Here is a 26,441-nt window from a genome sequence, read left to right as displayed (position 1 = left end):
TCGTAAAATAGGTTTTTAAAATTAATTTTGTCAATTGTAAAATATGTCCACATAGCGGGTCTTGGTCATGACTGTGATCTTTAAACGATAGAAATAAATTTAACATGTCTAAATTTCTAAGTCCTAGAGATGTCATTTTTAATAATAAATCACAACAATACAAATTGGGCATTTTCTTAACTACCCCTTCAGCTGCAATGCAAATTTTCACAACATTGCTAGATGGTTTTGTTAAACGACCTCTATTTTTTCTCGTCAGCAAAGACGATATAGATATATTATCTGTAGTAAGCTCGCGTGCGCATATTTCACAGTTGATTTGCCTTATAAGTTTTCTACTTACAAATCCTGAAATATATTCTACAACATTAGTAGTATATAAAGAATTAACTACATTACTGAAATGTTGTATATATTTATAATATATCTCATCGTCTTCAACTTCAGTATCTGTATTAGGATCAAATGCGGAAAGACAGTCCAAGGTAGTTGTTTGTTGAGAGTTTACTGTAAAATTTAGTATCTTGTGCCAAACAGTTGGCGGAATCAGGCGATTTAATTTCACAGTGTACCAGTAGTCTTTTGTAGGCGGACTCAAATTGAAATGCTATGGGATTATTATTAAATCCTCCTCTGGAACGCACAGCAGAGAAAAACATTTCTAGATGATCTTGGCTTAATTTGTAAGTTAGTAAAAATTGTAATATATTATCGGATATGACCAGTTCATTAAATAAATTTTTGTACACTTTTTAAAGAAATTATTAATCCTAAGAAACCGGTTTTTCTAGATGACTGAATTAACCTCTCACCATTTAAAGTTTAAGGCGAACTTAAATAATGAAAAGTGTTGTTTACAAATTCATTTAAGAAATTGGCACTATTTTTATTTAACGGTCGTTTATACTTGTTCTTACCTAAAAAATTTCTTGTATTCAATACGTCAAAAATATTATTAATGTGCCTACAAAAGGTTGTAGTTGCTACGCTATTTTGAAAACCAGGTAAATTTAAATCTTTATTGCAGAAGTCTATCGCGTCAGCAACACTGGCGCTGAAAGTTTCGGCTGCTAATTTTACTCTAATTTTTTCTTTAGCATAATTGATGTGTCTTTGCCGAATCTTTGTTCCCGCATGTAAGCCACTCTTTTCTTGAAGATTTACATGTTCTTTAAAGTATGCCCAAGAAATTGTTGAGTTTTTGTATTGAATTCCACCCCAATCACCCAAAGTATTCCTACATAATTTTATCATATGGCACACATCTAAAATAATATTTGCTTGTTAAAAGGATTTTCAAAATGAGGTCTTATGTTTGGCCAGGATAAGTTGCACCCTAAGACGTTGCACATTGCCAAATTGGCAGCACAACCGTCAAAAGTTAGCGCTTTTATGAGCACACCAGAAGATTCCAATTGCAATAAGCATCCTTTAACTAAGTTCGCTTTGTCTTCAGCGCTAACGGAATCGATCAAAAAATATGCAATTGGAATCTTCCAGTGTGCATTAACTCCTACCAACATAAAAACTAATACATTTTTGGCTACAGGCAAACTGTCATTGCCCTTGATTCCTGTACCGAAATCTATGTAGCCAACATTTCTACTACCAGTCCAATGGATTTGTTGTTTGATCGCCATTTCATCCATGACAAGACCTTCCTTTTTCCTTTTCAATTTGGGCTTTGATTTTAATAGCTCGTAAAGCTTCTGCTGTATATCCTGGTGTGCCATCAACAGAACCGTACCATTTGGAAAGGGTTCGCGGATGTGGCAAAGCTTTTCCAAAATAGGATCTGACGTAGGAATATGCAGAAGACGAAAAGAAAATTAAAGTTAGTGCGAAAGACCTTAGTTCCGCGGGATATTGTTTGCCCAAATGAGTTGCTTTTCAGCATCTGGTATGCAATCCTAAAAATAAAATATAGCCTTTTAAAACTAAAATCTCATTCTAGACCTGATATTAGACTCTGATAAATAAGGTCACCAAAATTTAGCATCTGGTATGCAATCCTAAAAAAAAAATAAAGCCTTTTAAATCTAAAATCCCATTCTAGACGTGATATTAGACTCTGATTAATAAGGACACCAAAATTTAACCCACCTTCAACAAAACTGACTCATTTGAAGTTAAACAATTTTGGTTCCTGAGACGGTCAACTAGGGAGTTCATGCTGGCTATTTTAGACTATCGTCGTTTTAAGCGGACTTGCAGAGTTTTATTTTTTTTAGTTAAGACTTTTAATTTATCTTGAGTGCGACTCCAATAACGTTTCCTCTTTATAGGACACTCAAGATCTTCTTCTCTAAAATCGCCAAGATGTACTGGCTCAATCCTGGTTCTAAAATAACAAAGACATACAGTTAAAAACAGCCACTACTTTTATATGTTGATGATTTTATTTTTAATAATTTTAAGTAGCAATAATAACAGCTACTGTTAAAACACACTACTCTCTTAGATAAATTTACTTCCAACCTTTCTTTACATACCTTTTTCTTTGTATTTTCACTTCTATCACAGACTATGATAGGTTTGACTAAAACCTCTTCATCCCCTGCATTTTGAATAACTTCACCTTGCATTGATGTGGTATCTATAGTATAATGTTAATGAAAAAGTTTTGCTAGCAATATGAATAATTTTTGTTCTTTAACTTACCTGACTGAGTGGGGCTGCACAGGTCTGGCTGCCTCAATTCATCATTATTTTTATTTGAATTATTCAAACATGTTTCTATAAATAAAAATACACAGCTGAATAACCAAGTTTGAGCCTGAAACTCAACCTGCCAATACTACTTTCTTTGACTAACCTTCCTCATTCTGCCTTTTTCGAATCAGCACTCTTCTGGGTTTGGTTGTCACTTGTTGAGTCGAGGTATGAGCCAACTGGTCAAAATTGAATAAAGATGGGACTGCGTCCTTGTTCCTATTTTTAATTCTTTGAGGCCTACGCATGAAGCTAGTTCTTGGGCATCTACTAATATGTCAATAAAGCCTTTGTCAGATCGATACTCTTTTAAAAACATATTGAGGTTACTTACATTTTCGCAAGCCTGGGAAATATTAAATGTTTTTGACTGTAGAATCTTGCTCACAATATCCACTTTACTCAGAATCTTGTACCACAAGACTATCATACACACAAATTCAAAGTTTTTAATTTTTTTACCTAGAGAGGTAGCTACACGTTTTGTAGAATTGTCAAAATTATTTCCAGACAAAATTTCATAAATAGCATCGTAAATTTCGCCCAATGGAAATCTTAAAGATGTTATTGCGTCAATTCTGCTAGACCATCTAGTATCTGACAAAGGCTTTAATGTGAGACTTGAAATGTTCTTTTTCAAAACAGACCACCGATTGGTTGAGGCAGAAAAAAAATTATATAATTCCTGAAGAATTGAAAAAAAATGTATACTATAAATATTGGATTTCACAGCATCGTTTATGACAAGGACAAACATTGCTCGAGGATTAATATCTAAAATTCTTTTTTGTAAACCTTGATGTTTACCCTTCATATTTGAGCCATTATCATAACCTTGACCGCGCATATTATAAATATCCAAGCCATAATTTTCTAAAGGTTTTAGTAAAAAGCTGGTTAAACCTTCACCTGTTGTATCATTTATAGGACAAAATGTCAAAAAACGTTCTTCGACACTAAATGTATTGTTTTTTAAACTAACGTATCTTAAGCAAACAGAAATCTGCTCCTGGTGACTGACATCAGGAGTACAGTCAAGTAATATAGCAAAATATTTTGCTTCTTTAATTTCGTTTAAAATACTATTTCTTATATCGTCACCTATTAATTTAATGGCTTCGTTCTGAATTTTATCTCCAAGGTAAAGTGGAATATTTCTTTGAGATCTATTAATATGTGATGACATGACTGGATCAAATTTTGCTATCATTTATATACATTTTAAAAAATTTCCATTATTTTTTTCAAATAATTTGTTGCTAGGTCCACGGAAAGCTAAGTTTTGTTCAGCTATAAACTGAATAGTATACATTATTCTTTCAATGACACTGCGCCAATATTTAGTTTCATTTTTTAAGAAAGTTACTAGAAAGTTTTTAATCTTTCTAGTAATTCTGACCAGGTACTTAAATTTTGAAAATGAGCTCTGCTTTTTTCGTGGATCTTCAAATGGTCGCTTAAATGCTGCCAATCATTAAAACCGTCTTGGTTACTTAACTTAGTGTTTTTAAAACTCAATGAATTATTGGAGTTATTGAATATTTTGCAACAGAAGCAGAAACTGTAATAGAGTATAGCAACCAATCACGCTGAACCTTTTCACCGTTTGACAAAAGTAAAGTAAAATATATATTGTCACGTTTAATTTATGAGCCCTTTTGGGTTCATCAATTAAACTGACTCACGACGTTAAACGTCGCGCCGGGATCTCAGTTTCAAGGATGGAATCAAACACTGAGTTTTTCTATTAAACACTTAAATCTATTATCCAAACAATACAGTCATAAGCACACTAAAAGTTAACAATTCAACAATTGTACTTACATGAATTCATAAGCTAAGGACTTAGCATTTTCTGGCGGCTGGCTTGGTCACTTTCGTGTTGGAACAATTTTGGAGAATGGACTACTTAACTTGATCTTCTTTCTTCGAGGAGGGTCGAAATCTCGACCTCTTGGTTCAGCTGGTCGCACTACTGTCGATTGGTTCACACTCATCCTATACTGCTGAAATCGGCGTGTTTTATACCCGATTGGCTGACGTAGTTTGTTATTGTTCGTCGCCTATTTTTCATATTCCTGCAAAGCAGGTGGTGGCGACTCATCACTGATATGATGCACTCGGTGCATCATGGTGCGACCTTGCCTCGTGCGCTTAATATTTCGCAATCCGCAAATATTCTTATGTTTTTAAGTCAGTAAGTCCATCTTTTGAATTAATGGATTTTCCATTCCTGACATATGCCTCCGCCCCAGAAAAACTGGTCCCCAGTTTTAAAACAAAGGACACAATATACTCAAAATTTCAGATTGACGTACATAAAAACCATTAGAACAATCGATAAGTTACGGTACTACTAAGTACATTATGATTAAAGCATAGTATTGCTTGTGATTAACACAAATAACTTACTAACACTAATAAAATCAGAAAAGGATAATGGAGTAGATTTATAAAGAAAGAAGTATCTAGGCTTTGAAAATACCAATTATTGAATGTGCGTAAAATACTTTACTCCATTTGCCTTACATCACTTCCATTTAAATAATTTCTTAAATCTAACATAGTTTAATAGCGCAACACAGAGAACATTATTGTTAAGCCGAGAATAGTTCACTCTTACCACGAAGATGTTCACTGCGCATAACTGAATGCCAATATAATGTTACGTGTTCCTTATTACTTGCATCAAATTGATGGATGTTGCGTGTGGACTATGTTGTATACCAACGTCAACAGTCGGTGGAAGAAATTAAATGTCTTCAACAGAGCAGGATCAACGTGTGGTATTATTTCGATCTGGCTTGTTGATTCTCATGTGTGCGTTTACATGAAATAAAAATAGGAACAAAGGTTAATATGCGTTCATTAAGGCTTAATATACTTATATCCAAAGTATACTCTGCATGCAGTGTTACGTATTACTTTATAAAGTTAATTGACATGTAAAAATAATCAGGAATCCGGTCCTGAAACTAAAAAGTTTGAACTTCGTAAGTATGAGACGCTCTACTTTTCATGTTATGGAAAGCAGCAGAATATGGCCCTATATTTCCAAAAGGCTCTAACTGAGCAACAAACGGCTGTGCTACCGCTTGCTCAGGATTCTCTCTAGTTTGAGGATTAATGGGCTGCTGGCGCACTGGTTGTGCTTTGGATTGGGCTATTAGGTGGGGTTTAGAGCTGAGAGGCTTTGGGCCTCTCCTTCTGGCACTGATGCAACACTTAAGTGGCCACACATCGAGGACAGATTCATTTGATGGGAGAACGTTGTTAGAGGGGTGCTCTCCAAAGGGCTACTCACGTTGAAGCCCACTCTGGGTTGTAGTTGGCCTGACCAATTGCTGAGCCGCCGCAGGTCCGCATCTCCTAGCGCGGCCACGCCAGTGTAGGATGGCGCAAGTACAGTTTGATCCTGATAATTGTAACTCATGAGGGTACAGGGCTCATAAGTGTGCAAATCTTCATTGACGACTGGGGCCAACTGCACCATCCGAACAGGTGTGTTCCACTCCACCCCGCCACCAGGGGACCAGAATGCTTGGCTGAACTGGGGTGGGTGTTCAGCAGGCCACCTAAAATAATTATTGATGGCCTAACCTAACCTAAAATCATTATTGATGGCATTCAACACCTGGACCCCATATATGACCACCTTAATGGGGCAAGCCGAAGCGGCTCGTTCGGTGTAGATCTCTGAACCTCGTACTGCCCTCCAGCCTCGATTAAGGGGTGCACCCACGTCCATCAGCTCTTTCCTGATATCCAACGTGGTATTAGGACCACTTATTCCCCACTCCATAGGCCGGGTGAGAAACCAGTTGTCCACGCATAAGGGGCTGCCTCTACGAGGAGGCACCTGTGGCGGCTGGCCGATAAAGGCAATGGCGCAAGCAGGGGAAGCGCCAAATGACCCCAGCCAATCGGAGCCAGGGTAGAGTTGGTATGGCATTGAACAACCGAGGAACACAGGGAAGAGTGTCTTGATCTGTGTCATAATTGCAGGCTCAGTGAGCGCATGTGGGTTGGCTTGAGAGTACATTTGTACCACCTGTCTTGCAGAAGCGGGAATATCGCCATTGCCTTGTCCCCACTCCCACATAATCTGAGCTGATAGGTTGAAGTCATAAATTATTGTTGTCGCTAGTGTAGACAGCGACTGTATGTATAGTGCGTATAGGCGCACTCTGTCCTCGCGCATACATGTTGTGAGCGCATCGATCTCTACTTGTGCTGCGGTGTCTAAATCCGGTTTGACTTGCAACACACGTAGCAACACATTATAATCACGTGGTGCTGGCACCCTGGGTGAATGGAACGAAAGGTAGGGCGTGAGGAAATGCCATCTCTGGTTGTCACGATCATCGTGGTTGTAGTCAACTCCAAGTTGGTCTAGGGCAAAATACAACCCACGTAAGGCTGCACCCCACTCACCTCGCGTCGTAGCCATCTTTGACACAAAGGCAAATATATGATCTGCCGGGAACACAGCAGCTGGAGGAATGTTAGGGGCGGCACCATGGTTGAGAACCGTGACTCTGATGGCTGGCCAGTTAACGTAGCAGCTCTGGGGAACAGCTGCCGCGCCTGCCACCGACATCCTAGTACCTGGCTTCGCGAGCCAAGTGATTATCTGTAAGTCTGTCTCACAGTAATCGATGCCGTTGACAAAGATAATGTCACCACGCACAATAGGTGTGGCTATGTCCATATAGTTTAAGTTTGGATCGTTAAGGTTAACAAAGGCAGGGTCATTGCCTGGGTCAAATGCATCGATAGCCGCAACGAATCCTGTAGCTAAAGCTTGGTCGTGGACGAGCGCTTGATAGTACAATTTGGCATACATGACATAATTGTCACAATACTCATGTTATGTTTGTTGTTGATGTTAAATACTCAGATAGGAATCTGGCGGCTGCCGCATTGACGATGTTCAGCTTGGGTTGGATGGCGGAAACAACAAAGCGCTCACTGATAACACCCACATTTTTATATGGGTTCAAGAGGGCTGGGTCTATATTCCCAAGCTTTCTACTGGCCCCTGTGTTGATGGTGAGGGTGGACCTCTGGTCTGCGTGTATCGGGGCTTCAGTTGGGGCAAGGATGGCATGGTGTGCAAGCACCCCTGCTCCATCGACGCCTCCAATCTCATTGGTGTACATCCATAAGCCCACATCCACATGATGTTGGGCCGCATCTATCACAATATTGTCTCGCATGGCGTTGAGCTTCTGCGAGAAGTGTTGGAAGTAGTTGGCGGATGAAGGGTTGTTGCTCTTCGTGGGAATATCTGCCGCCAATTCCGTTGTAATAGATGTGGTGACAATTGAATTGTCACCGACCTTAACATAGACCGAAGCCTCCGACTTAGCTCGGCTAAGCGGGCGCTTGCGGTGGGTTCTGGGGGTGGGGTAATGTTTACCAAGGGAGGGGGGGAGCTCGGCGGTAGCAAGGGAAGAGCTGTCATCTCCACCCATTGAGGATGCACCCCCCTTTGGGGAAAGGGCTCCGAAGCACTGCTTGGCGCAAGGGCGTGGCGTGCTTCAACGTGCCAATCATGAACTTTATGTACTAACTGGTCTAGCTGTTTGGCTAAATCATTAGCCTGGTTGAAACCCTCCCGCACCTCGTTGGCCACAGTGGCTGCTTGCCCAATAGCTGAGGCGACTTCAGCCAGTCAGGCATCAAATAATTAAAAGAAATAATAATGATTGAAATTAAATCTAAATTCACTAATCAGACTCGTTTTCAGTGGATTCGTCCTCGTCTTCGCTACTAGAATGTATTTCTTCGTCATCTAATGGTTCTGGTAGCAGAAGTTCCATTGTCTCCTTACAGAAAGGTTTACTTTTTTTTTGAAGCCTTTTTCTTGAGCAGCTCAAAAAAGGGTCAGAACTGAGCAAAAGTCTGTTCAAAATGTCTCTGTTGCACAACTCTCGCGAAAATTGTCGCGCATAATTCTGGCGGTATGTCCGGAAGAGCTTATTTCTGGCCTCAGCTGCCTCTTCAGTGAGTTGGCCAATAGGTAGTATGGTGTTGTCAATTATTGTGATACCATGTCTCAAAACCTTATGCATTGTTGGAGTCATTGGATGCCATCCATATAATTCGACATATTGCTTTGCGGTTTCTTCTGCAAACATTTCAAATTAGTATCTATCCTGTGTCCACTTGACAAAGCCTGTAAAATTATACTGCATTTTTTAATAAGATTTATATCAACCCCAGTGATACGGGAAGAACTTTCTGGATCTGCGAAAAATCTTCTTGAAGTATTCCCGTCATTAGTATTCCCGAAACCTGCCTTGGGAATATCCACCAGCAGACCCATTTCCTCTTTAAATGCATTTTGAATATTCTGTTTCCTTTCAGCAACTATTTTTTTATCTTCTTGCGACCTCGCTTGCCACTTCTTTAGTGGTATTTTATAAGATAGATGCAGTAAGGATTCAAAAAATCTTATTCTTGCGTGTAGTACCGAGAGTCCAAATTTAATGGCATCGGGGTTTTCTATGCTTTTTTTACTTAAGATGTTGAAATCTTTCGAAGTTTGCCCACATATATAGCACCTCATAGTCGACGCTGTGTTTGTCGCAGCATTACAAACCTTTGCATCGATCATTGTAAAGGCTATTATGTGTTTTATTTGAAGTACACCACCAGAAGCTTTCGGTATTTCAGTTTCCTTCAAGTTTTATATTTGATCATCCACATAGCGGATTTCTTCATTTGTGATATCCTTAGCTTCTTGGACAAAGCGGATTCGTATTGGTCGGCAATATCTAGTGGATGAAGTTACTGGGTTTTGCCAAATAATCTTCTTTTGGCCATTATCAGTGTGGCATATGAGCCGCAGCGGCACATATGAGCTCTGGAAGATGTTTGCGTCACTGTCTATGCTATTTTGGAACTTTTGTTTATATTTTTGCTGTTGTGAGCCATCTCAACCCCACTTTGACAACAACTCTAATTTTTTTCTTTGTTCTTCATTTAAGGTTTCAATTACTTCATGTAAATACTCACACAACCGGGTAGATGTGTGATCTAGAAGATCTTGTAAGTTAATTTCACAACATGTTTCTGTGACTCTCATCGAATCAGGTCGTAGATAGCATTCTTTTTTTGCTTTTTGTAGGAGTGAATAACAAGGATAAATATTTTTATTAGCAGCATGAATAATTTCGTATTGTTTTCTTGTCATATCAGCTTCGACAAAAATTGCTAATGCCTCAGATGGACTGTGCTTTTTGATAATGTTCTTTTCTGCGAAAGCAACACTCATCCTGTATGTCTGTGCTTTTGCTGGCGTATAAAGAATATCTTTTATTACCTTGGATGCGTCACTGTGACCTGCAGCACGATGACTCATTTGGGCGGCATAGGTTAACTGATCGCATGGTATTTGTTCTCTCAAAGATTTTGTTTTGCGTCTCCTTGATGGCGAACTTAATTCATTAAAATTTTTTAGTGGCCGGCCGGGCCTCTTCATATTCCAGGTAGGTAAAGTGATAGTCGTATTGAGCCATTGTTCATTTTTCTTTAAAAATCGTTCTTCCTTGTTATTTGCGGCTGTCCATTTCTGTTTAAATTGGAACTTAAAATACTTTAAGGCACGTTTTATTGATCCTTGTTCATTTTCAGGACACTTGGCCATAGTTTTGAGGTGATCTTCCAAAAACTTGAATTTTTCATCTATTTTCTTCCTCGAACATTGTTTCAAGACCTCATATAGTGATTTCCTAGTCATATTTGTCTTCTTAGCTTGAAATTCTAAAATAAAAATAGGGATTAAGAGTTTTTTACACATACCACCTTTTTTTGTAGAATGGGTTAAATAAAATAATTGCAGGTACATGCGGGGCTTTTTTTTAAATAAACGTCAACAAGGAAAACGGGGTTATGTATTCCGTACAAAATCATAACTTAACTAGACTTAACCCATATACAAAAGCACCTTTGAATATGGTATTTACAAAAAAATCAGTTAATTTTTAGTGGCAAATGTATGTGACGATAAATGTCACTTTAATAAGTACACTGACTACGTTTATATCGTGTAACCTTAATCCGATTATTGAAGCGGATAGAACAATCATAAGTTGAATCCCGTTTTGTTCGTATTTAGCTTTGTTTGGATTGGTCAAGCGATATAGGCAAGCCGATATAACCAGAGCAAGACGTCAAAAAAATAAAAAAAGATAGAAATAGAACTGACACTTGACACTGATGACAACATTCTTATTTTGTCGCAGTCAGCTGTTAAACGTCCTTTTTCGTTTTCGGGGTTTTCGGTTTTTCCTCCATCTAACCAATCAAAAGGAATAAATTGAGCGCATTAAAATTTAAAATGAAAGTCAAAGCTGAAAATAAGTCGTTTCTAAAGAAAAAACCAAAAATTGGAGTTGTTTCTTTTTTGAATTTCTTAAATGCCAGTACAAGAATGCAAACAGTGCCATTATTGTCCACTTTAACTTTGATGAACTCCCTTAATTCTGAAATGTAAGTACTAAGTAGTATATTTTTAGACTGTAAAGTATATTATTATAATATACTATACTTAACATCACAAATCTATTTTTCGTGTACATTTTTATATAATTTGATAGATTCACCATACTTATTGGTGCCTCTGAAGAAAGGAGCCTACGAGGGGTAATTAAAAAAAGGAGTCGGTGTTGGTGGGAAAAAATAGTTGAAGGCAACAAGTTAAGTGAAGAAGAATGGTTACATAATTTTCGCATGTCAAAAAACACTTTTGAACTGATTTGCAAAGAGCTCAAAGATGAATTAAGTCCAAAAAGAAACAAACTTAATTTATATTGGAAACAGAAGGTTCAATTGAGTGTGAGCAAAAAAGTAGCTGTGCCTCTTTACTATCTAGCAAGCTGTTGTGAATACAGAATAGTCGCAAATCAGTTTGGAATACACAAAGCAACTGTGTGTAAAACTATACATGAATTTGTGAAAGCAACCAATAAAATTCTAATGGACAAATACTTGCATTTTCCAAATGAAACAGAAGCAATTACTATCAGCAGCCATTTTGAACAAAGGAGCAAAATTCCAAATATTATAGGTTCCATAGATGGTACTCACATACCTATCTTGCCACCAAGTAAAGGCTATAGAGATTTTGTGAATCGTAAGGGTTGGCCATCCTTAATTCTACAAGCTGTGGTTGATGCAGAATACAAATTCATAGACATTTCCATTAAAACCACAGGGCGAAGCCATGATAGCACTGCACTTATGAATTCTTATTTATATAAGAATATTAATGATTTAATTCCAAAGGTAAACATTTCCCAATTATAAAATAGCTAAAGTTTTAATTAGAGCCAAGAAAAAATCTATTAATACATATTTTTTTAGAGCCCTATTACTTGTGATGGAAGAAGTTTGGATTACGTGATTATTGAAGACCCTGCATATCCTCTTCTTCCATGGTTGCTGAGGGGATATTCAGGTTCAAATCTTACGCCTTTAGAAGATTCATTTAATGTTCATCTAAATAGTGGTCGGGTAGCCGTAGAAATAGCATTTGGGAGATTAAAGGCTAGGTGGAGATGCCTTCTAAAACGAATAGATGTTCATTACAGGTTTGTACCAGAAGTAGTTGCAGCATGCTGTACTTTGCACAACATTGTTGAAAGTTACAAAGAGATTGTTCCTACAAACTGGATTCAAGCTGTTCACGATGCTGAATTTGTCTTACTGCAACCTGTAGAGCTACGCAACAGATGGGCAGATGACTATGGTGGTTATGACCTGAGGGTATTTCTAACAGACTACCTATCAAAGAACTTTCCATTGCGGCAGTCTAGTTTGAGACAATAAAAATATTAGTGAATTAGATTTATGTAAATTCGCTGTCTGTTTTATTTAGTTATTTAAGTACATACTATACTAACTTGTTTTTGTTCCAATTAAATATAATAAACTTATTATAGCCAGGTAGAAAATGAAAAAATAAAGTAAAGTAAATAAGTATCTTTTGCAGGTAAATACTAAAATATATTTGCATAAGACATTTAAATACATATATTATGAATTAACTTTATTAGGTATGTATTTTTTATTCCAGGGTTTTATTAGTATTTGAACTAATATTATATTAGTAACTCTAAAAAATAAGAGTGTAATTCTAATGACATCATATAAATAAATAACAAAACTTATAAAACCAAAGTTAAACAACTTAATATATTGTCACGTTTTGGGGGTAGCGCAGGAAGAGAAACAACAAACGTAGCTCAAGTATGTCTCCTTTATTTGTATACTGACGATGATGCCTAACTAAATCTTACTCCCAGATTAAGAGGGCCGCTAGTACCGCTACAGGCGGGACGCCCATGGGACTCTCTCTACGAGGGGGTGCGTGGGGGTGTGTGTGTGTGTGAGTGTGCGTAAGGCCTCCTGATGTGCCGCCAAGCGGAACCCGCTCGATACGAGCAGGGAACCCCTATGTCCGACAAACCCGAAGGATTTACTTTATGCACAGCAAGCCCCCCTTGGAGTGTCGCCAAGCGAAACCCGCTCGATACGAGCAGGGAACCCCTATGACCGACACGCCCTAAAGGACTTACTTTAGGTACTGAAAGGGTCAAGAGTCCCGACGGTCACCACTGGGTTGCGTAAGGACTCTAGTCTGTTCAGCCTGGATTTCCAAGAAGGTATCGAGCCGTCCGGGCACTAGGAAGTTCGGACTGATGCTCGATAGACCGACCCAGAGACCAGTAATCTTCGATGGCTTGAGACGCTGATTAAATACTCGTCTCATGACCCCAATTTGCCGGTCTCGCTGATTCGGCAGTGCACTGGGGGAGACCGGGGCCAGACTAGGTAACGGAACATGGTGCAACTTATGTTATTCGTGACATCTCCCCCCTCTGAAGAGTGTTCGCCCCGGACACTTAACCCTAACTTAACTAAATAACCTACATGCCCCATGGCTTTATTTACACCGTGTGACCAATCGTAACTTATGTCCTATTACGCTCCCCTTGTTATCTCCCTTGTGGTTCTCCTGGAATCTGTTGCTCCTTCCTGGAGGGCGGCCTTACGCGGCTTCGTCTTGCCTAACTGTGCGCCAGAGCACCCGTTACTCAGTTCGCGGGTGGTGGCGCCCTCTACTGACTTTCCTCGCCCACTTCGAAGTGCGCGGGATGGTCGCTTGTTCCGTGAGTTCCTAGGTTGTGATATCCTGGCGGAAGAGGCGTAATGATTGGTCAACCTACTTAAATAATTGTTTAGACTATGTTAGCTTTATGAAATATACTGAGTTTGCACCCTACTTGTGCAAAATGTTACCCTTACAACTTATTTTATTGTTCCACTTCCTTGCTTTCTACGTCTGAATCCACATCGGATATATCCCCCAAAGTCCATTCATCGTAAAATGGTAAAATCCTCCCTATGTGCACTATATCCGTTTTTTTTTCCTTTTTCCTGTTTTACTTCATAGTTAACTTCACTGAGTTTCCTTATTATTCTGTAGGGTCCGAACCATCGTAGCAGCAGTTTCTCACTTTTTCCCACTTTCCTAATTGGGATGAATATTTTCACCCTATCTCCTACCTCAAATTCACCATCTCTGTGATATTTGTCGTAAATGTCCTTGTCCTTTTCTTGTTTTTTGTGGATATTATCTACAGCAATTGCCCTTAACAGTAAAGCTTTCTCTCGTAATTCGTTCGTGTTCGACTCGTCCTCAGTTTCTAAAAGGGTGGCGTCCAGTGGGAGTGTGGGGTTCCTTGCGAATATTAGTTGAAATGGGCTAAAACGTGTCGTCTCCTGTTTGGCCGTATTGTATGCGAATGTCACGAAAGGCAGATACGTGCACCAATCTGTCTGCTCTGTGTTGCAGTATAGTGACAGCATGTCCGCCAACGTTTTGTTTAAGCGTTCAGTTAGGCCGTTGCACGAAGGGTGGTATGCCGTTGTAAAAGTGCTTTTCAAACCCATAATCTGTTGTAATTCCTGCACCAGTTCGGATTGGAATACCTTGCCTCTATCGCTGAGGATGCTTCTAGGAACGCCGTGAATTAGTATTACTCGTTCCAATAAGAATTTTGCCACAGGTCCTGCCTTCCCGTTAGGCAGGGCCGCTGTGATGGCGTATCTTGACGCGTAGTCTGTCACTACTACTATCGTTGTCTTGCCTTGGTTACTTTTCCGGAATGGTCCCAGTAGGTCTATCCCTACTTTATCAAATACTTTGCCCACTTTTATTGGCTGGAGTAAGCCCAATGGCTTATCATTTGTTGGCCCTTTTCTCGCCTGGCAGTCCCTACAACCTTTAACGTAATTTCTGACGTCCTTAGTCATCGAATCCCAATAGTATTTGGGAGTAAGTCTGCTCAGAGTTTTTGTTACCCCCATGTGTCCGCTGGTAGGTGCGTTGTGAGCTTCCCACAAAATTTCCTCCCTAAGTGACCGGGGGATCACGAGTGCGTGTTCCAGTCCTTCCTTAGTTTGTGTTGCTCTATACAGAACGCCCTCCCTCAGCCTAAAATTCTTTATTTTTCGCCGTGTCAGTGCGTCAACGTTTGTTGATTCGGGGTTGCTTATTGCTGTTTTTAATTCTAGTATGGCCTTATCCTTATTCTGCAATTCTCCTATGTCTAACGTTGATATCGTGAAAGTGGGTATATCGTCTAATTCATCTAATTCGACTTCGCTCCATCCTGCCACCGGGTTCCGTGATAGGCAGTCCGCATCTTGGTGCTTACTGCCTTTTTTATAGACTACCGTGTAGTCAAATTCTGCCAACTTGAGAGCCCAACGTGCTAATCTTCTTGAGTGATCTTTTACATTGTGTATCCAGCATAATGCGTGGTGATCTGTTACGATTTTTACAGGGTGTCCATAAATTAGATGCCTAAGGTAGGTCATTCCCCAGACTGCTGCTAATAGCTCCAGCTCGCTGATCGAATAGTTCTTCTCTGCTTTTGACAAGGCCCGGCTTATATAAGCTATCGGGTGGTCTTGACCGTCACTGCCTTCTTGGAGCAGAATTGCCCCTATTCCATCTATACAGGCGTCCGTGTGCATTGTACATCCTATATTCGGATTGTAATGTTTTAATACTGGGGATGACGTCAGTTTTTCTTTCAGCAGTTCAAATGCTTTCGCCTGATCTTCACCCCAGCAGAACTTGTTCTTTTTTGTGGCCTCATGTAAGGGCCGTGCCAATACCGCGTAGTCCTTTATAAATTTCCTATAAAAATTGCATAATCCTAAAAAGCTTTGTAGGTCCTTTGTTTTCTTTGGTGTGGGGAATTGCTTAATCCCTGCAAGTTTTTCTTCCTCTGGGCTTATTCCTTCTTTGCTTACTGTGTAGCCCAAAATCCTTATCTTTTCCTGCAAATATTCGCATTTACTCGGTTTTAAGGTCAGATTGGCTTCTCTCATTTTCTGGAATACTTTTTGTAATTTTGCTAAGTGTTCCTCTAAGTTTTCTGAATAAATAATAATATCATCTAGATATATTAGTATGTCCTTCCACTTTAAGTCTCTAAATATCTTATCTGCAAGTTGTTGGAAGGTTGCTGGTGCATTGCATAGACCAAAGCTTAACACGTTGAATTCGTATGATCCATGTCCCTGTGCCGTGAAAGCCGTGTATTGTTTGGACGACTCTTCTATAGGAATCTGCCAGTAACCCGAGAACATGTCCAAAGTTGTAAAGTACTTGGCATTTCCCATGTATGTGAGAATGTCATCGATTTGTGGTATCGGGTAACATGATTTTTTGGTGACTGGGTTTATAGTTCTTTTGTAATCCACGCAGAACCTCGTCGTGCCATCTTTCTTTTTCACCAGTACAACGGGGCTTGCCCACGGCGAGTGGCATGGTCTTATTACTCCGCAATTGAGCATTTCTTTTATTTGTGTGTCAATGATTTCCCGCTCGGATTGTGAGACTCTATAAGGGCGGCATTTCACTGGTTTATCTTCTGTTACTTCTATTTTGTGCTCTATCAGTTGTGTTTTGCCCATATATTTTGGTGACTTGCAAAATACGTCCCCATATTCAACCAGTAGACTCTCTAGTTCTTTTTTGAACTGCTTATCCGTAATGTGGTCCAGTTTGTGGTCTTCTAATGTCACTACTTCTTCGTCTATTCTCTGTGTTGTAAAGAGTGCTGTGGGGCTCAACCCACTGGGCTCTTCTAGCCGTGCCACCGTTGTGTCTTTGTAAATAACCCTTCTAGTTGGCCCTATGTTCTTGAGGGTCAATGATATAGAGTTTTCGGCTCTTTCTATGTTGCATAGTAGGTTGTTGCGTACTAGCCATCCCTCGTTTTGTACTAATAACATCTCTGTAGATAGGGGTATTTTTGGTTCAGTTTTGATGGATTTTTTCTCTCCTGGCTTCAGAGTGTAATCTTCCTTTGCCTTCAACTTAACTATCAAGCGGTCATCGTATTCTATGTAGTTCGGCAGGGTGTTCCAGGAGCTGGTTTGTGTCTTGGTCTTTCTTGGTCGGGGTTCTCTATTTTTTGAAACCAGTACCGTCACACTCGTTTCCTTGAAAGTCTCATACAGCAAGTCTTTAAGCTTCTCCCAATCTGACTCGCTGTTTGCGTTTGCGGATGTCAATCTAGGTATAGCCACCTTACTTATTTTATTTCGTATTGCCCAATCTTTCAATTTCCTACAGCAATGTTGGAGCGTATGAGTAGGGATATATTCGCTACCCTCTTCTTTTACTATCATCTGTAGGGTATGTCTGTTTTTCTTAAACAAACTGACCACGCTCCCTATGGGTAGCTTTTCTGTGTTGTAATCTGCCAAATGGTCCCTGATGGCTTTTCCCACTCCTCTATCTCTACTGGGAGCCGAAGAGACTGCAACGGCCCATGCAGTGCTGCTCGGAAGACTGAAGATGGACCTAGGTATTTCTTGGATCACTTCTCTCCAGCTTCGTGTTTTGCATGGTTTTTTGGATGCAGAATCTTGCTTTGCACCGAGCGGTATCACCAAATCTTGATTTAGGGTGAGTATGTTGGATATTAAGCAAATCGCTGCCTGCATTTCCCTTAAGAACTCCATGCCCAAAATAAGGGGTTGTGGTGTATTCTCCAATATCGTTGCTTTAATTTCTAATTTTTTCTTGTAATTGCCTCTGAGCTCCAGTGATGCCAATGTGTCGCCTAGACTTCTTACTTTCTGACCGCCAGCTGTCACAAGCAACGTGGGTGGGTCTCTGATCCTATGTTTTTTGTTGACCAGGAGATGGCTTATCACATTTAGTTCCGCACCTGTGTCAATAATCGCCGGTACGTAATAATCGTTCACAACAGCATTTATGTATAGTATCTTATAGCACGTTGTGCCCCGAGTGGAGAGGGTGACGGGACTTAGTTTTGCCACCCCCTGGAGTTTGGGTGCTGCTGTCTACTTCTACACACAGCAGCAAAGTGGCCTATTTTACCGCAGTTGTAGCACCTGAGCCTGTTGTCATATGTCCTCGTGGATTGGTACTGTCTTTCTGGATTACTGGCATGGTTTGTGCCATAGTCTCTCCTGAGCGGTGGCGGGGTTCTGTAAGGGCGGGGATTGCCAAAAGGTGACTGTCTTTGTTCTACTGGTCCAGCGGCCTGTTCTTCTATTTGATGCTGCGGTCTAAAAGTGAGCGGTGTCGAGAACTTTTCAGGAGCGTTATCTATTGTGATGCAAAGTTTTTTGACTTCGTCCAAGTTCCTAGGTGGGTTATTAGGAAAATTTGTGAGCCAGTAGTATTTAGCTCTTGGTATATCTTTTAGCCCACTCTGGAAAATATCTACGAATTCGTCGAGATCTACGTTTTCTTTGTATTCTTCGTATAGGACCCTTAGATCATAGAAATAATTCTTTGTCTGTTCCAGGTCCCTTTGCTTCCTTTGCCTTAACTTTGCAAGCAAATGGCGACTGTTGATACCGTCGCTAAACTCAGTCTTGAATGCTTGACAAATGTGTTGCCAGTTGCTGTCAGGGTTTGCTGCTTTATATTCTCTATACCAAATGTTTGCGGCGCCCTGCAGGTACGAGTGAAAGTATAGTATTTTTAACGCATCGTTCCAGCTATTGGCCACTGCCGTTCGCTCGTATGTGCCGATAAACTGAGGGGCTGAATCACTGCCCGGGTTGAACGTTGGTGGGCTGATGAATTGAGGTAGTGCGGGTGTTTTTTCCCCTGCCTCAACCGCCGAAATGGTAATGTCCGCCATTTCTCTTGACCCCTTCTTGCCTTCTAATGCTTTATCTCCTTTCTCAGGGTGTACTTGTGCTCCTGTCTCTATCCCTGTATTTTCCAGATCGTTTTCTGGTTCTTGTGGCTGCTCAGTGTCTTCCCTTCTTGTATTTACAAGCGTAAGGGTTAGGTAATCTGTTTCTTGCATCCAAGGGTCTCCTACGCTTGAGCTCCTGTGCCTTGGTTGAATGGGGCTGCTAGGATTTGCTGATCTCAAGTTGTACGCTTTTCTCATTCCTGTTAGGGCGTACGGCTTGGTTTGGCCACAGATATGGAGATCAGTAGCCCCGGGATTCAACAAGGCGCCTCCACCATGTCACGTTTTGGGGGTAGCGCAGGAAGAGAAACAACAAACGTAGCTCAAGTATGTCTCCTTTATTTGTATACTGACGATGATGCCTAACTAAATCTTACTCCCAGATTAAGAGGGCCGCTAGTACCGCTACAGGCGGGACGCCCATGGGACTCTCTCTACGAGGGGGTGCGTGGGGGTGTGTGTGTGTGTGAGTGTGCGTAAGGCCTCCTGATGTGCCGCCAAGCGGAACCCGCTCGATACGAGCAGGGAACCCCTATGTCCGACAAACCCGAAGGATTTACTTTATGCACAGCAAGCCCCCCTTGGAGTGTCGCCAAGCGAAACCCGCTCGATACGAGCAGGGAACCCCTATGACCGACACGCCCTAAAGGACTTACTTTAGGTACTGAAAGGGTCAAGAGTCCCGACGGTCACCACTGGGTTGCGTAAGGACTCTAGTCTGTTCAGCCTGGATTTCCAAGAAGGTATCGAGCCGTCCGGGCACTAGGAAGTTCGGACTGATGCTCGATAGACCGACCCAGAGACCAGTAATCTTCGATGGCTTGAGACGCTGATTAAATACTCGTCTCATGACCCCAATTTGCCGGTCTCGCTGATTCGGCAGTGCACTGGGGGAGACCGGGGCCAGACTAGGTAACGGAACATGGTGCAACTTATGTTATTCGTGACAATATTCTAATTAAACATATCACAAATATTAGTCTTAAACACAGTGAAAACACAACTCATCTACTCTGTATTTGGTGACAAAATCTCTTTAAGCCCTTCCATAAACTTAGAAGTGGACTGTAAAATTATTTGCTCCTGCTTTTCCATCATTTTTAGGAACAATTCTCTATTTTTTTCTCCCTCGCTTTGTATAACTTTTTCCAAGTTTTTTAAAGCATCCTCATTAAATGATTTTTTTTTTAAATTTGTACCTTTGCCTTTGGTGACTTTGCCTTTTTGAATGGGAACATCATTTTCTTTGTGTGTAAGAGATTGCTGCTCTTCAACAAATACATCCCTCGAACATCCAGGAGTGGCATCTTCTACCACTGATTGTGCATTCTCAGTAACAAATTCTACAAAGAACATAAGAATTAGTGTCTAATATGCTGGGTTGGTGCAACAGAATAATAGATACATATGACATACCTGTTGAACTTTCAAACCCAAATCCGCTAGACATGTCTTGACTTTGGGTCATAGGTCGATCCCTCAACAATTGGTCCATTTCATCATAAAATTGAAAATTGTAAGGTTCATTACCACTTACACTGTTATGCCTCTTGCATTTGTAATATTCAGCTGCAAAATGAAAGTGTAAGAACTTAAATATTTTGTATGTTTAAAACTAACATATTGTCAAAAGTATCATGATGTAGATCAAAAAAACAAACAATCAGTTGGTAGAAGTCTTTGTGGAAAGGAACATATTCAGTTGTATAGTGTAATTCACTCTTTCTCACGAAATAGCATTTTTATTAAAAGTTCTGACTTGTTTGATCCTCACATAATTATGTAGTACATATAGTGCCTACTTACCTTTTAAGTTTTTAAACTTTACTGATAACTGGGTGGGGTCCCTAACATATCCCATTTCCCTCATCGGAGCTACTAAGGTTTTAAAGATATCCGAAACACGAAGACGCTTTCCATCCATTAATCCCAGAATATGTTTTTCATGTAATAGTTGCAAAAAGTATCGAATTTCATTAGATGACCAAACGTTTCTTTTATTATATTTTATTCGAGATGACTCCATGATAGTTATTTACTAAATTACAAAGCAGAATGTTTTAAAATGTTTAAAAAACTTTTCATAAAAGGACAAAACGTGAACGTTGAACAGAAATGTAAATATTTAAAACTTAAACTATGACTTGTCTTGTGATTACTTCATTCACTTGTCTTTGTTAACGTCAGTTGTCAAATGCCAGATTTTCCAATCCCGTATATCTCGTTTAAAAAGTCGCGTTTTAATCGGATTCAGTGTTTCAATCCTGTTAATATTTAGGATCGAATAGTCAATCCAAATCGTTAATCTGCGTTGTTTATATCGACGATTTTATGGCGGTTTACTTGATCGGATTGAATAAGCGGATTCAATTTGCTCGATATAAACGTATGTCAATGAAGAAAAAAATACTATTTATTAATGTACAGGGTGATTGATTGAATTTTGACCACCCCCTTAACTTTCTAAATTTTGATTTTAGCAAAAAACGTTAAATACAAAACCAGTAGATATTTAGGTCTACTTTATTTTTAGATAAACAGTTATTATACAGGGTGTCCCAAATTTGAGTAATAAACCAAACTTAGGTTTTTTTAAATACGATGACCAACTTTTTATCCGTTTCCGCAGCATCTGTTACTTTAACAATGTTTCCTCGACTATGTGATTAAAGTTTAATTTAGTTGCTCAAATTTGGGGCAGCCTGTATAATAACTGTTTATATAAGAGTAAAAGTAGACCCAAATATCTATAACTGTTGCTACAACTAGTTTTTTTACTAAAATCAAAAATACGGAAGTTAAGGGGGTGGTTAAAATTCAATCAATCAAGGACTCTGCTGCTAAAACATTTGAATATCGATACAGACATTTTACATCAATTAGGCCTAGAATTTGACGTAGAATTAAAATATAGATTAAAAAGTTGGTCATTGTATTTAAAAAAAACATGTTTGGTTTGCTACTTAAATTTGGGACACCCTGTATAATAACTCTTTATCTAAGAGTAAAGTAGACCTAAATATTGTTACGGGTTGATTTGGCAAGAATAGATTTGTCTGGGAGTACGTAGTATTACCAGCTCTACGTGACAACATCGCATTGCAGTTTCGGTCACATACGGTCGTACCTACGCCGGATTGGGCTAACGTACTGCCCGCTTTCTGAGGAGTCTGCGCCCTCTTGCTGGTACGAGTATTGATCGACGCGACAGGTGCTTTCTTCTTGAATCGCGCCTTCGACGTTGCCACGAGATATTCTTTCTCTGTCTTCGTTTGGCTTGTGGACAGTAGATTGTCGTTGAAGGGTCATTTTTTTTTGCTGGTAGAGATATTCTTTTTTTGGTTGAGGGAAAAGGGAATCTAGAGAGGGCTTTTGACAAAACCTTTTCACGTGTGAAGTTCGAAAAATGGAGGCTATTCTATTTAGAATCCTGAATTGATTCTACCCCACTGATTGGGACTTTGTATAGCCTCTGTTTTTATCAATTAATTGCCATAGTTTTGGTAGCAGCGCCGTATGAGTTTTAGCGATCGCATTGTGTTCTGGAGGCAATTAATTAGCCGCATGGTGGCGTTATAAAGGTTCGAACTTCGGCCATTTTAAATCGGCTATATTATCGGCGGTTGTCTTAAAGACGCGGATCTTTAATTTTAGGTGTTCCTCGTTAAACGAGGTAAATAATTGGTTTTAGTTTGTGTATTTGTATTATATATAGGGTTGAACTTACAGGAACTAGTACCAGGACTAAGGTCATTTAGTCCAGAAGGCTTTTCCAAAGACGGTTGGATTAGTTCAGATAGGTAAATTGGGAATTGTATTTGTCTATGGATGTACGGAGGGTCTGAAACACTGAGACCGGAGTCCACCTTTTTCACCTAACAAGTCACCAGAGTATTTCACGAGTTGACCAATCGGGATAGCTTCATATGTGGGTCAATAGATGGTTTAATTAATCTAAAACGTCACTAGATTCGGAGGTCTGTCAAGATAAGTACCTATATCTAAGTTTCTGTTAGTGTAATTTGATCATACAACAACTAATTACTTCATTTATTACTGGCTCTACAAATTTGTATTTGCTCAACATATTGATAAGGGTTATCATATTTTAATTGTTTTGACCCAGTGTAAAAAAGCTTATCACAGTCGACTATGGTTTCTTTTTGGGGGTGTACTCAGGGTACATAGTGCTATATTTGGTAGCGTAATTACATTTTTAAGTGTTTAACCTACAGCGGTGTAAACCCACTCATTTATTGTTTTATTACTGTTTGGTAGCGTCCGCAGTGTGCCCAGCGTTGTAATTATTTGCTGCACACCTTCGCTATTTGTTTTGTCATTATTCCGATAATGATTAAATGTATTTTGTTCACTTAATGGTGTGGCCTTTCTTTGATTAGATTTTGAAGCCATATTACGGGCAACAAGTCAGTATTTGTTTTCCATATTTTGTTTAGGGTTTGTTGCAGCTAACTTTAATGAACTTTAGTTGTTAAATCAAAATTTCGGTGGCGCCTAAAACTTATTCTCGATTTTGACAAAGCAGCAGTTTGAAATACAGAGGGAAAAACCTCACGAACCCCCGTCTGAGCTAGAGTATTTTAATCACCACCTAGGGGAGGAAATTTGTTGGTAAGTTGGTTTATAGACAACTTAATATTTTGGGTGAATCCACACTCTTCCTGTTTCGGGCTAAGGAAGGTTGCAGCGATTTGCTTTGGGTAGTGCTATAAACGCCTACGTGTTATAATTGCGTTACAATATCTTCTAGTTTTATATTTAACGTTTTTTGCTAAAATCAAAATTAAAGAAGTTAAGGGGGTGGTCAAAATTCAATCAATCACCCTGTACATACCTTCCTCCTCACTATCCATTAGTAACAATATAGAATTTTACTGCACACAACCTCAAAAAAGTGTCAAAATATTACGTTCCAACGCAAGCGCCGCGCGCCGATAACAAAGACAAGCAATGCACGGGATGGCTGGGTTCCGACTGCAGGTACGACGCGGAGGCAGAACAGGTTATACCTAAGATGCCGTTTAGTGATGTATCCTTTATTAAGCTTTAACCATGCATGCACAGACGACTTTGACGATATTTTTGTAACCGACTTTTAATCAATTTTTTTGTAAAAATACTCCTCTGTGCGACGGCCAGAGGCGTAAAGGCACTGGTAAATGACACAGCATCGGGGATTTGGGGTACAGGGGCTGGCATCCCAGATGGGGGTTGCATGTGCATTGGCACTGGGGATGCGGCTATGGCGAGCGTGTGTGTATCTTCAAGGTCGACAAGGGGTCTTGAACCATTAGAACTGGTGAAGATGACTTGCTCGACCTGATCATTGGGCAACAAGGCGGGTACGGGTGCCTGAGCCCAGGGTTTAGCCTCTAGATCATATAAGATCTGAGGCTTGAGGGGGATATGTTCAGTCATGGGGTCGGTGTCAGGCATCGACACACCCGATTTTGGGATGGGGTGGTTGGAGTGGACATCCACCACGCTGAACGGGGATACAGTGCTAGCCAAAGAGCTATGACTTACCTGGGATCCGGGGAAGGGTACCAGCTCAAAGCTGGCCGAGGCGAGAGGTACCGGGATCGTTACCCGGCGCCTCCACCAAATGTCACGTTTAATTTATGAGCCCTTCTGGGTTCATCAATTAAACTGACTCACGACGTTAAACGTCGCGCCGGTCTCAGTTTCAAGGATGGAATCAAACACTGAGTTTTTCTATTAAACACTTAAATCTATTATCCAAACAATACAGTCATAAGCACACTAAAAGTTAACAATTCAACAATTGTACTTACATGAATTCATAAGCTAAGGACTTAGCATTTTCTGGCGGCTGGCTTGGTCACTTTCGTGTTGGAGCAATTTTGGAGAATGGACTACTTAACTTGATCTTCTTTCCTCGAGGAGGGTCGACATCTCGACCTGTTGGTTCAGCTGGTCGCACTACTGTCGATTGGTTCACACTCCTCCTATATTGCTGAAATCGGCGTGTTTTATACCCGATTGGCTGACGTAGTTTGTTATTGTTCGTCGCCTATTTTTCATATTCCTGCAAAGCAGGTGGTGGTGCCTCATCACCGATATGATGCACTCGGTGCATCATGGTGCGACCTTGCCTCGTGCGCTTAATATTTCGTAATCCTCAAATATTCTTATGTTTTTAAGTCAGTAAGTCCATCTTTTGAATTAATGGATTTTCCATTCGTGACATATGCCTCCGCCCCAGAAAAACTGGTCCTCAGTTTTAAAACAAAGGACACAATATACTCTCCTTAAAAACAACCATCTTGAAAAAAAAAATATCTAACTTGTAACAGTATTATACAATTAAACCAAAATTTCAGATTGACGTACATAAAAACCATTAGAACAATCGATAAGTTACGGTACTACTAAGTACATTATGATTAAAGCATAGTATTGCTTATGATTAACACAAATAACTTACTAACACTAATAAACCCAAAAAAGGATAATGGAGTAGATTTATAAAGAAAGAAGTTGCAGTATGTGGCAGACACCCTGTATATTGTGGTTATTAGTTATTAGTGTTACATAGCGATAATTGTAAACTCGCTGAGGCAGCAGTAAGCGCGGGCCAGGTGAATGTATTGTAAAACATGACTAGGACAGAATAAACTAGGTTATCGAAGTAAAGAGTTGTCTTTTAAATAAAGAAGAGGCCTTTGCCATAAAACGGGGTACTTGGTGGTATTATTTAGGATTTGTATTTTGCATTACTGATATTTGGTCTAGCGTTTGGGGATTTCCCGCTTTAGCGTTCGTTTACTTCTCTTCTCACGAGGTGCAAAGTGGGTGGCGCCATTGAAATTTAGCTTGTTAACCTACACCACTCTCCGTGAGTAGTTAGCCTGGGGCATTCACCGAGTGGCTTGAAGAGGTCCCGTGACCACCCAATCTTGTTTTGTAAAATAAAATCTCTCAGTATTTTCAATCTAGCAAATTCTATTGTTACAAATTTGGCGCCCAACGTGGTTAAATTTTGGTAACTTCATTTAGACAGAATATTTACAGGGGAGGACATACATATATATAAGGACATTTACAGGGAGTATTGTCAAGGTAGTGACTTATAATTGGTGATCTTTTATTATATCAGTGACTGATTTACAGGTTTTTTTTTGTTTTTCTCTGTTCAGTTCTGTATTTATTGCAGGTGGTTGTTTTTTTTTGTTTTGTTAGGAGGAGTTGGGTTGTGGCATTAAGTTGCTCGTAAGTGAATTTTTTATTTTTTTCTTTTGTTGTATTAAGTTCTCTATATTGGTATATTTGGCGAGGAAAACTGATCATCATGGATGTAAACCATCTTGCTAGTGAAGAGCTTAAATACGAACTGTGTATTAGGAGCTTACCTACCACTGGGAGCTTTGCACAGAAACGTGCAACTTTACGCGAGGTATTGCGCAGTGAGAA

The 26,441-nt window shown here is 39.8% G+C and overlaps 2 long non-coding RNA genes across 2 annotated transcripts in view; both read left to right on the top strand.

Moving 5' to 3' along the window:
* LOC145737208 (uncharacterized) overlaps positions 1-26,441 on the top strand; it is a 183,429-nt gene that overhangs the window by 5,607 nt on the left and 151,381 nt on the right. The gene's annotated exons all lie outside the window — the stretch shown is intronic.
* Positions 10,816-12,153, top strand: LOC145737007 (uncharacterized). The gene is made up of 3 exons (XR_014180179.1): positions 10,816-11,211; positions 11,319-12,006; positions 12,085-12,153. It is a non-coding gene; the product is annotated as an uncharacterized LOC145737007 (long non-coding RNA).

This window comes from Ips typographus, linkage group LG13 (assembly GCF_016097725.1).
Source record: "Ips typographus isolate SLU linkage group LG13, UJ_Ityp_2.0, whole genome shotgun sequence".
NCBI classification, from domain to species: Eukaryota; Metazoa; Arthropoda; class Insecta; order Coleoptera; family Curculionidae; genus Ips; species Ips typographus.
This window is presented reverse-complemented; position numbering and strand designations above follow the sequence as displayed.